Genomic DNA, 12,559 nt, shown 5'->3' on the forward strand with positions numbered 1-12,559 from the left:
TATCGTAAGAGGTTCCCTTGGAAATATATTCTCCAAAATATATGTAAATGTACCTGAATTGCAAACCCCCCCCCCAAAAAAAAAAAAAATAGTGCCTATCGCATTTGACGCATCAAACATTTTTAGCACAGGAACTTCTGCTGCAGCAGGCGCTGCTGTTGGACAGAAAATCAAGGGTGGACCACCCATTGCACCTTTCGTGAGGGATTGGGATATAAAACAAGCAATTTCTGAAACATCAACAACATCAGAAACTACTAAGCCGCTGATAAAAACGACCAAAAAAAATCTGCTAACTCCACCAGGCGAAGAAATTATTAGAAAATTAGTAACTAAAACTAGACCTGGTTCGCTAGCGAACAGTGCTGGCACTCAACCAAATATTGTGGCGTTCTAATTTTTTTCTAACAATAACATATAAAGAACGTTTCTCAAATATTATCCTGACCTGACCAAGGAAATATCAACAGAAGGCTCAACAACATAATTTGAGTATGTTGAATGTCTCAACGATGATCAAAACGAACCTAACAAAACTGGCATTCAAACTTTTAATACAAGGGACGAGGACGTGTTTCTGCTACTACACAAAGCCGTACTTGAAGTACGATGTAGTATAATGATAACGGCGGTATCACCAGTTGCTGTTGTAGCTGGTACAAAATGTCAATTGTTAATAACGGTTGGAGCTTATTAGAAGCGCTAGATATCAACTAGCTAATCAAACAGTAGAATATAATTATATGCACCTGTCAATTGCATGTACTATTCTTAACGTAGTTTAGTTCAGCGACGACTACTTACGATCTGTTGCAACAAACATGATGTGGTTAAAAGAGACCGGAACCGCATATGCTATTACAATTCTAGCTGGCAGTGATGCTTATGCTAATCTGAAGTTTGTGAGAACTTTTCTTATTAATAATGCTGCAACTCTTGGAATTACTGCATCAAATGTAGCCACTAATGAAGCTGCAGTAAGGACTCTGCTGATATATATTTGTAATATGAATGAAATTCTACACCAGCTCTTGATGCTACTGGAACTGCAATATTAGCCATCGTAAACAGAACATCAAAAATTAGAAGAAGAAAAAAGTGTATAACGAGGGCTATGTTTAAAGAAGAACATTTACAAATAGCTCGAATCAAATAACTATGATGCTTCCGCTTAGCACTATATTCGGATTTTGCAGAGACTACAATAAAATAGTTCGTGGTATCAAACATACACTTATACTTTACCAAGCTGATCGAAGCGATTGTCTTCTGCGAGCTGATGGTGATGATGCACAATTTGTAATTTCACGATTAGCGTTGCGGATGCCACGTGTAGTTCCATCGATCGATAAATCAATAGAACTTGAGACAATGTTAACAGCATTCACAATAAAATACACTTTATGCACAATAAAGTTTACCAAACCGCAATACCGAATAGGATCAATAATACCTGGCGGATAACAACATCTCCAAGTGAGCAGTTACCAAGGCCTACATTTATTGTGTTTCAACCACATAATAGACATGGAGGTCAGCTTCAAGAGAATTCTTTATTTGATAGTCCAGATTTCAGGCGAATATTTGTTAGAATAAGTTCTAAGCCGGATCTAGAACGAGCGATCGAATTTAACTTTGCAGTTGATGCTGCAGCATTAGCTGACAGAGACATATTTCGTGCTTATATCAAGATGCTGTCAATGGATCTCAAATTTCAATCGAAGAATTTAGAACACTTTATCCGATATTTCACTTTGATGCCTGTAAGCATAGCGAACGAACTATCGGGTCAAATTCTGACACTGAAGTCACGTGGTCACCTGGACAGGCTCTAGTTGCTCCAAATAATGTGTATTATGCTTACGCGATAATTGTGTCTGACAGATTCTTAACGATTCTACCAAGGGCATGATGACTGTCCATATCTAAATATTAAGTGTGAAGTGCTGTGCACTTTTCATTTCGGTTATAACTTTATCAAATAAACAAGCAGTGGAGTGTATTGATTTTCTGGCTAGACTGACTACCAGGTGATCTGCACTTGAAAGGCTTTGCACTTTACAATTATATCAGACAAGCGCGCGGAATGATTTGATCCCTTAACAAGCTGGCGGACTGACTGCATTACCAATTTTATAAAACAGAAGAAAAATAAATACAAAATGAAATACATTATATACGAGGTGAATTTATAGCCGGGACAAGGTAAACAACTAACACACGCTATTGTTAAACGACAGTCTGTTTCGCTGAAGTTTGATTTCGGAACTCTGCATACTAGCGTTTTGCCATCCAAAAATACAGTGGAAAATCAATAAAACAGGACTGCAAAAATCTTTTATTTTAAATTTATCAGCAATGCAAGTTAATGCAATGGTCTAGATCGCAAGCAATTCGTAGTGGTTTTCTGGAACCTCCAATGGCAACAATTGCAAAAAACGGTACTATCCAAATTACTACCAGTGCTAGGTACGTTTGGGATAGCTGCTGCATCGGGTGCCATATCCTGAGCCATTGAGAAAGATGTGCCTCGCGATGGAATCAAACAGTTAGTGTAACAGCCAAAGCATTTCACTTTTGTCCAACGATCATAAATAAAAAATGCCCAAAATAGGAAGTGTTCAGAAACGTAAAACAGCAAAGAAAAGTACAAATTAAAAAAGAGACGAATCGGAAAGCGATCTAAGGTGGATTCATAGGGCCGTTGCTAGCAAGAATAGCTGGACGTCTACTTCCCAATCTGCTGAGAATAGTGCGTGGGAAAGGGTTAATTCTACCCGGTACCAGGAGGTAGATGAATCTGCGGTCCATCTACTAAACAACTTTGATATCTTAGAGAAACTGAAAGACATCAGCGGATTTCAAGGAGTATTTTCTAAAGATGAACTCAGGATTCAAAGAATCCTACCGCTAGCGGTCCAATTACTTCAGTCTGGAGGGAGAAGTTGTGTAATAAATGTCCAAAATTTCAACGCTGGATCTGGCACGCGTTGAGTAGCGCCTTATAAAAACAGATATTTTGATTCGTTTGAGCTATCACCGAGTGATTTTATGAAACAGTACGTGCTATCGTCCCACAAATACAACAACCAAAAAAAATCAATTTATTCGTCTAATCAACAACAGCCAGTTGGAACTGTAGCTTGTGGATATTACTGCGTTATGTTTATCAAACAAATGTCCACGAGTGCAAAGCACTCTGCGTTTGATTTTCTGAAATTTTTATTACAATTCACACCTAATCCAAGCATGGGAAACGATACAATTGCAATTTTATCTTAGAAGCAAATATAAAATGACTACGTGTTGTCTGATATCCAGATATAAAACGGAAAATACAAATGAAACCACGGAATTTACCAGAAATAACCGACTAATACTTAAAAGTGTATGTGCTACCTGTGACCAGAAAAAGAATATGTCTCTCAAACGTGACTGTGGCGTTCTGGGGTATTGGGGTGGGGTTCTTCCAATATAATTTAATAAAATTATGATGAAAGTTCCACCCTGGCTCGTTAGGTTAGAAAGTTAAATTAGTGATGATATAGATTTACAGCTCTGAGCCCCCAGTCAGCAATGCCGACGGTTAAATTATAGAGAACACGAAGATGAAATTCAATCAATAACAATTTAATAAATGTGATAATTTAAAACGATAACTTCCAATCACTCGTCTTTCCCTCGACCAAGTGACAGCCTAATTCATCCCGTGATTTACAGTGTGAGTTCGATTTTCCCCCGTCCTTGCATCTACTCATCTATTTCTTCCCGCTGATTCTTCCTTCTTTCCGTTCCTCTAACTCCTCCTTTGTCTCTGTTTCCCTCTCTACTATCTCCTCCTCCAACTTCACTCCCAGACTTCAACTTCTCCTTTCTTCTCCTTTCCCTCTCTATTATGTCCTCCTCCAATTTCGCTCCCAGACTTCAACTTCACCTTCTTCTCCTTTCTTCTCCTTTCCTCCGTCTCTCTATCCGAGACTACGGGACCAACTTTAACTGGTCTGTCACTCAAAGCTTCCTGTGAGAAACCGCAAGGCGTTAACATGTTTTATCGAATCTCACCTCACACTATATCGACAATTAATCATCAGATAGCTGTCACTGTTTCGGCCACGCATGCATACACATCGAAATTCCCACACACTTCTTGCAGGGTAAACAATGGCGTAATAACACGGTATCAGCGAATTGTTATACAGACATTAATACATTGCGTCACGTCAGTATATACACATATATATTTAATCTCATCGTACTACAATCTGACAACAATCAGACGCATGTCTGTACATTACAAATATTCAACAATGGCAAAATCTATAATCATATGAACATATGTGTTAGTCTACTATAAAATACCCACATAGCAAAGTACAATATTAACTCTTACGACGGCTAGCAAGCTATATAAGTCTTTACAAATATCAACTCATTTCTTCAAAATATGCAAACATATTAACAAAACAAAGTAATTCTTCATACTATGATTCTAGTAATAATAAAGTATACATACGACCTACAATTAAAATGCAGTCGCATTCCACAAAGACCGAACAAATATCTACTGACCTTATTTGAAGCTTTCTACTTAGAATTTCCTGCTCTAAGATTTTTCCCGCCAATAACGAATGGCTATTCGGAGTTACGCTAACCTCTTCTCTGGGTAATTTCTCTCAGCGAACTAACTTTTGCCGGAAAACGCGGGGATATCATTCTACCCAAATCAAGGTCTCCCCCCACCTCGATTCTGATTGGGTGGCGCTGTACCCCTGTCCAATCGTCTTAGCGGCCAGTTCAACCTGTCTGTTTGCAGGGGAAAGAAGTTAGGACACTCCCACTTCTTCAGGCAATTTCTTTTGATCTTGGAAACATTTCGACACCTAGGTGATAATTGGCTGTCTATGACTTTGCAACTCCGATGTCCGGTTCTTCTATTCTAGCCACAACAATCTTACGTAACGGTTTAGTGCTAGCCTTCGGCAATGTTCGACATCAAACAATGGCCTGTCAGAATTACCTTGATTATACATGTTTCAACTGGGCTACTCTGGGTCGGGGTAAACATGACAGTGACTCACCATTACCTGGAGATCAGGGAACGCCATTTAGTTTTAATACTACTTAAGTTGACGAGTAAATTATTTAAAAAAAATAATGCCAATTTGCAAAAGAAATGCGTGTACACTTGAAGCTGACCACGATCTCTGTATAGAGCAAGACAAAATAGTAACTTATTGCCAGTGTTGTAACGAACGAGCTGTATTCAGATCCGGCTTGGATATTCACAAGTTAGTTGGCAAATTACCGAAACCCAAACATGGATGGACATTGCCTTTTGACAGGTATACAGGACCCTGGAATGCTCTCGATAAGCAGCTTGATGAAAATGACAATCCTATCACGGGGGAGGAGCCCTATATTCAGGTGAATGAAATTGCAATGCGACATGATATATGTTACCTTGACAACGAAAATGATAAATCTGGTTAGGAGAAGAAATTATTGGAAGTTTCTATGAACAGGAATTTCAAAAGACAGAGCAGGATATATTCGTCATCGAGCAAGTGAAGGCAAGAAAAGGTAAAAAAATGTTTGGTCAAATGTAGAGGCTACGGCGATAGTTTTAAAAGCAGGATACCAACAAGTGAAATGAAAAAAATCTTTGATTAAATCGCTAGCGATCCAACGATTGGATCCAGTCACAATAAATCTGTGCGTATTTCAAAAGGACAGACTTACATTTCACTGGCCTGCACAACAATATCAAATATCAAATGTTGTCTTCGTGCTGTTGTTAATGCGCACTCTCCCATAAAGTTAAAAATCTTAAAAAATAGAAAATCAAATTTTAGATTTTTTCGACGGCTATAAACGTCTAACTGGCCACGTTCATGCATGGCTTTAATAACTCCCAGAATAGTTGATATTCAGAGATAGAAAAATTAAACCTTTTAATGTTCGTAGCGATGGTGATATTTTACATCATACCGCGATTTTGCTGCGATATAAATTTGTTCGTCTTTTTGCACTATACCTGGTTCATCTGTAAATTTATCTTCAATAGGAAAAAAATATGCTTCTAGATCAAATTTGAGATGTTCTGTATGCTGACTGTTATTTGAATTTTTCAAATTCTGACTGGCTGGCTGATCACGATCAGTATCAATATAAGGATATCACATCTTTTCGTAAACAATAAATTTGTTTGAGACATGTTTTAAACAAGATTTTTATCTGATTTACTATAATAAAATACCTGACGAAATAACAAGAATAGTCAGAGCTGAAATGTAAAATATGAACTTCATATTCGACGCAGTCATGTTGTTTATGAGTGACCAAAAAACAGATAACAAGTATGTTAATTTTCTCGTTGAATACGATCCTTACTCAGCTTTTGATGTGCTACTGACAGATTGTGAGGTATCAGAGCTGAGAAATATATAGAAAAAAATATTTGTTAGATACGATAGCGATACTGTTTTGAAACGGGCTCACTGCTGGCTCGCAAGGGAAGATATAAGATATATTCTGAAAATTGATCTGTAAATTAACCATAATTTTTGTATTAATTATCAAACATGGACGAATTTGTTATTCAAGCTAATATTTTAAGGCTGTAAGAAATATGTTTTGTGGTGACAATAACGTGGTAGTTCGCTTTGAAGTAGAAAGAGAAAATATTTTCATTTTTGTTAAGCAGTATAGAACTTGATAATATAGTTCGACAGGGAAAGATCCTAGTCGAAAAGGACAAAGAAATCCTAAAGAAATATTTCAATTACTACCTAATGAATAGCGAGGTAGCAACTATTTTAAATGGCAGGTGATTCATATTGAATGACCATTCTAACATTAAATTTTTCGATAATGCTGATTTAGTGATACCATCAGCAGCACACTTGATTGATTTTGAATCAATGTTAAAATACTTTGAAGCTGATGTAATAGAGGTGAAACGACATTTCTTCACCTGTGTGAGAGTTATTAGGTATAACAGGACGGATTGGTTGTCTAAAATTAACACCACCTCCCCTACCTCGTCTATCGTTTTCTTTCGAAGTAACAAGTTCCAAATTCTCAAGTCTGTTATCAATTCTAACGTTATTAGAGTGGTCAACCACTAAACCATTTGAAATAAGTCCATGAAAAACTTCAGATACGAACCTGTGAGAGAGATAATTAATATAGACGGTTTGTGTTCCTCGTACTTTTACCATTAAATATCTCATATTACTAATACTTCCAACACCTTTATTGTTAATAATTCCTCTATCGGAGGCTTCGTATAGATCATAGACTGGATGTGGCTGAAACTCGTTTTGTAATGACAAGTTGGCGATGGTATTTTCAGTAACACTGCCGTTGATATGATAGACTCTCATTCCGTCTGGAATATCATGCTAAACAAAGTCCAGATAAATTCGCGTAAGAACATTCCGGTGTATTCGCTATCATTAACTCCTTTCACTTTCATCCTATAACCAGCCGGCGTTAATATTCCAATTGCATTTTTTGTTTTATGTTTATCACAACGCCAAGCTCGTTACCAGCAAACAGATTATATCAGATGACACAAGAAAATCTCCTGATATCTAGCATGATCGTTAATGATTATCGGCATCTCGTATAAATTTTCCATAAAGAACTATTGTGTTTTTTAAATCTTTATTTAACAATTTTTGCAGCACACTCATTTGAATTAATATAAAACAGAAGATATAGGAATGTTGAAACTTGCCGATATAGCAAAGAAAAGTCTGTTCTTGACAAAAATCTCAACAGCATTTGCTGGTTTTGATAACAGTTTGTTATTTAATACTAAACGTTTACTTACACATTTCTCTGCCACAAACTTATATCATCTGCTTCAGCCAACAATTAAATCCCAGATTCCCACGCACAAGGGTCTAAAACTCATATTGCATTTCTGTACCAAGCTTTCTAAGGCCAATGATAGGTCTGTCAATCACACTCCTACGTCAGAGCACCTTGCGGTAGAGCAGCTTGCTGCTAGGCAACGTGAGGAATTTGACGATCCTTATATCACATCAAAATCTATTCGAATTCTAACAGGGCCAGATTTAATGTCGTTGTCAGATAAGTTATTTCAGGAGATATGGAAGAAAATAGATAAGCATACAACGTCTTGTCTGGCTGGCAATTTGAATAGATAATGAAAATACTGTTCCACACATTGAAATATAATCCACTGCGAGGTAGCTCATATGTTGAGCTCCCACTTACGATAAAAAAAATCAAAATGTTTTAATAATGTAAATAATTATGATAAAACTGTTTAGTCAGTATTATCGGCGTTATTTCCAGCACTAGATCATCTTTATCGGGTATCGAATTCTACTGGTCATATTAATAGTCTAAACTTTAGTGGGATTGTCTTTCCTGTTTCTGAATATCAATTCCAAAATTCGAAAAACAGAACAATATCCTTTTACCTGGAGGTATTAATGTACTTGGTGTCGATGATAAACAATATATATACATCAGCGATCTAGCATCACAAAAACACAGCAAATTTACTATTTTATAAAGATCATTACTCGTAGATAAAAAAAACTTGAATGGGCTAGTCGGAAGTCAGTATAACAAGCATAAGGAAAAGAAATATTTCTGTGTCAGGTGTTTGCACGGCTGTATATCACAACATGTACTTACTAAACATCTCGAATATTGTTCTAACACTTAGAAAATATCTAGGCCTGGCGAAGATGAAAAAATATTACAATTTACAAATTACAGGCACAAGAAGAAAGTGCCTTTCATGGTATACGCAGATTTCGGGTCTTTTTAACTGCCAGGACAAGGAGCAGCAAATAGCCATGATAAATCTTCAACAAGAAAAATATATGAGCATATTCCTTGCGGAACATCGTATAAAGTCGTTTGTGCTGTTGATAAATCTTTATCAAAACCAGTAAGTATTTATCGTGGAAAGGAACCTGCTGTCTGGCTGCTAAGGAACCTTATCGACGAAATTGATCTCATCATGATGTTACTCGCTAAGACAGAAAAAATGAAACCACTAGCAGTAAAACAAGAATCTGAATATGATTCAGCAGAAATATGCCATATTTGTGAGCAGGCGCTTTTGCCTCAACATAAAGTAAAAGATCACTGCCATATTACTGGAAAAATATCGTGGTTCAGCACGTGATGGATGCAATTTAAAATATAAAGCACCGGATTTCGTTCCTGTTGTATTTCGTAATTTCAGAGGATATGAGGCTCATATTATGGCTGAGGCGTTCGGTAATAAAGATATAATATACCACTCAAAATTAATAACAACAAAAAAATAAAATGTATTCCAGATAACACAGAAACGTACATGTCGGTGACACTAGGCAAGATAAGATTTATTGTTAGTCTGCAGTTTATGGCAGCATCGCTAGACGAGCTTGTAAAGGGATGCAATAAATTTGATAATGTAGTTGAACATTGCGGTGATAAATCAAGTTTACTGAGACGAAAATATATCTTTCCCTACGAATATCTTGATGATTTGAGTAGATTTGATGAAACGTGTCTACTGAAAAAGATAAATTTTATTCTAGATTAAATCTTGAGTGTGATAGTGACGGTAATTATGTCTATGCTTGATCGATTTGGGATTCCTTCGGTTGTAAAATCTTAGGAGATTATCATGATTATATCTTATCACAGATGTACTGTTGCTCGCAGATATATTTGAATATTTCAGAAATGTCAGCGTTGATAACTACGGACTCGACCAAGCTTGGTGTTATGCAGCACCCGGACTAAGATGGGATGCATTACTCAAGTACAGGAAAACAAAACAAGAACTATTAACAGACCCAGATATGTTCAACTTTATAGAACGTGGAACCAAGGCGGAATAAGTGTCGTAACAAAACGCCTGCTAAGGCTAATAATAAATATCGACCCGACTACGATAGTACAGCACCATCAAGATTTTAACCTATCTATATGCCAATAATTTGTATGGTTGCGAATTATCGGAGTCTATGCTGGTCTATAATGATAAAACTATACCGGATGATGTTAGTTATCTCATAGAAGTTGATATTGACTATCTTGCTGAGCTGCACGATGAGCATAATGATGACGATTCTGTTCAGAGTCGATGTGGATCGATTAAAGTTTATTATCAGAAAAACAGAAATTATTCGTCTAGTGCAAGCACTAGTGGTAAATATGTTGTTAAAAATTAGTTCCTATCGACAGCCTAGTATTAGACTTACCCTCCAACCATTCGCATCAAATTAGAAAGACTGGTCACTCTCTGAGTCGTCTAATGGCTACATACATATATCCCTCATATATGTTCGTCATTTATATATAAACCATTATCTTTATCATTAGATTATGTTGATATTTCAGTTAAATTGTATGTGTGTATTGAGGCCGCTCCGATGGCCTAAGTAGTTAGAGCGTCAGCTCTAAATGAAGAAGGTCGCAGATTCAAACCTCGGCCGAGACATATCTAAGACATATAATGATACCCCAGTGCTAGACATCACTATAAACTGCCACACCGCAGACATCGTAGCGCTATGACTGGAAAATTTTTAAAGTTACCCTAAAAATCCAAATCTCTCTCTTACGCGCGCTTGCTTACGCACGTACGCAACACACGTGTCTTCCTTTAAACACATGAATGGTGTGGATATATATATATATATATATATATATATATATATATATATATATATATATATATATATATATATATGTATGTATGTATGTATGTATGTATGTGTGTGTGTATGTGTGTGTGTTAAATCCACGAATCCATCATTTTATTAACACCTTTTTCTTATATTTGTAAGGCTATAAATTATTTTCTGCACTATAGGCTCATCTTCTTGATTCCGTTCAGCGTATTCTGAGATAGTAGAAGAAAAAATTACCACGTAATGTAAATGTATATATTGTATATATCATTACACTATAATCTTACAAATTATACAGAATTGCTAATTGTTCAAACCAGACACTATTGACTTTTTTGAAAATATGTCTTGTTTAGAATAAGCAAATAATATGTCAGTCATAAATGGTTAGCACGGGTAAGAGTCAAAACGTAAATGGAATATAAGTAATTTGTTTCACCGGAAAATCCTAGCGGACGACATTGTCACTGGAGAAAGGGTTTGCCCTAATGGAACAACGCCATTGTATAAGTTGTACCTCGCACTAACTGGTCCAGTAACTTTTAATTTTGATATTAGGCGGTGCACAAAAGTATAAATTGTCTAGTATTTTAATATTTGATTTTTAATGTCCTAAACGCAAAAAGAAAATGATTGGTCGTAATTTCTCAACTAATAAATAAGGCACTAGAGCCCGCACATCTGCTGTCCAGAGTTTGATCAGCGCAACTTACAAAGACTAGGGCCAGTGGTATTTCTTCTAAGCTCATAGGTTTGAGCTGGACTCCGTTTCCATTATTTCAGACACCACTATGTCTGTAGTCTCCACAGTTGATGCAACTTGTTGTATAACTGATAAATAATTTTCAATATAACCCGCGAGGATATTCGATTTTAGATTGCACCTTATTATATCTCAGATTTAACCAATATAACATTCAATTTAAGATATATTTTATTATTTTATTTTTAAAGTTATACATCTCTATTACTTTGAGGATGTATCATAAATTGTACTATATGTTTCTAAAGTTTCTATGATATATGATAGAACTGGTAGGTATATAATGTGTTATAGACTCTTCATAATGTTTTATAAATTCTTCATTATGTTTATAAGCCCTTCATGACATGTTATAAACCCTTTATGATATGTTATACACCCTTCATACTATGTTATACGCCTTCATTATCTGTTACACTCTTCATGATGTTATACACCTTTCATGATATTTATATACCACCCTTGATATGATATGGTCTAAACTCTTCGTGATATGTTATACACCCTTCATGATATATTATTAACTCCCCATGATATTTTATACAGCCTTCATAAAACATTATAAACCCTTCATGATATGTTATACACCCATCATGGTATATTATACACCCTTTATGATATGTTACACTCCTATTAGGATCTGTTATACACCCTTCATATTTATACACATTCATGATATATTATAAGCCATACATAATGCGTTATACACCAGTCATTATATTTTATACACCTTTCATGATATTGTATTATTCACCCTTCTTGATATGATATAAAGCCATCATGACATGTTATACACTCTTCATATGTTATAAACTCTTCATGATATTTAATACACCCTTCTTGATATGATATAAAGCCATCATGACATGTTATACACACTTCATATGTTATAAACTCTTCATGATATTTCATACATCCTTCTTGATATGATATAAAGCCATCATGACATGTTATACACTCTTCATATGTTATAAACTCTTCATGATATTTCATACATCCTTCTTGATATGATATAAACCCATCATGACATGTTATACACTCTTCATATGTTATAAACTCTTCATGATATTTTATACACCCTTCTTGATATGATATAAACCCATCATGACATGTTATACAC

The sequence above is a fragment of the Sinohyriopsis cumingii genome, chromosome 1 (assembly GCF_028554795.1).
Source record: "Sinohyriopsis cumingii isolate HCF-2022 chromosome 1, ASM2855479v2, whole genome shotgun sequence".
Lineage (NCBI taxonomy): Eukaryota > Metazoa > Mollusca > Bivalvia > Unionida > Unionidae > Sinohyriopsis > Sinohyriopsis cumingii.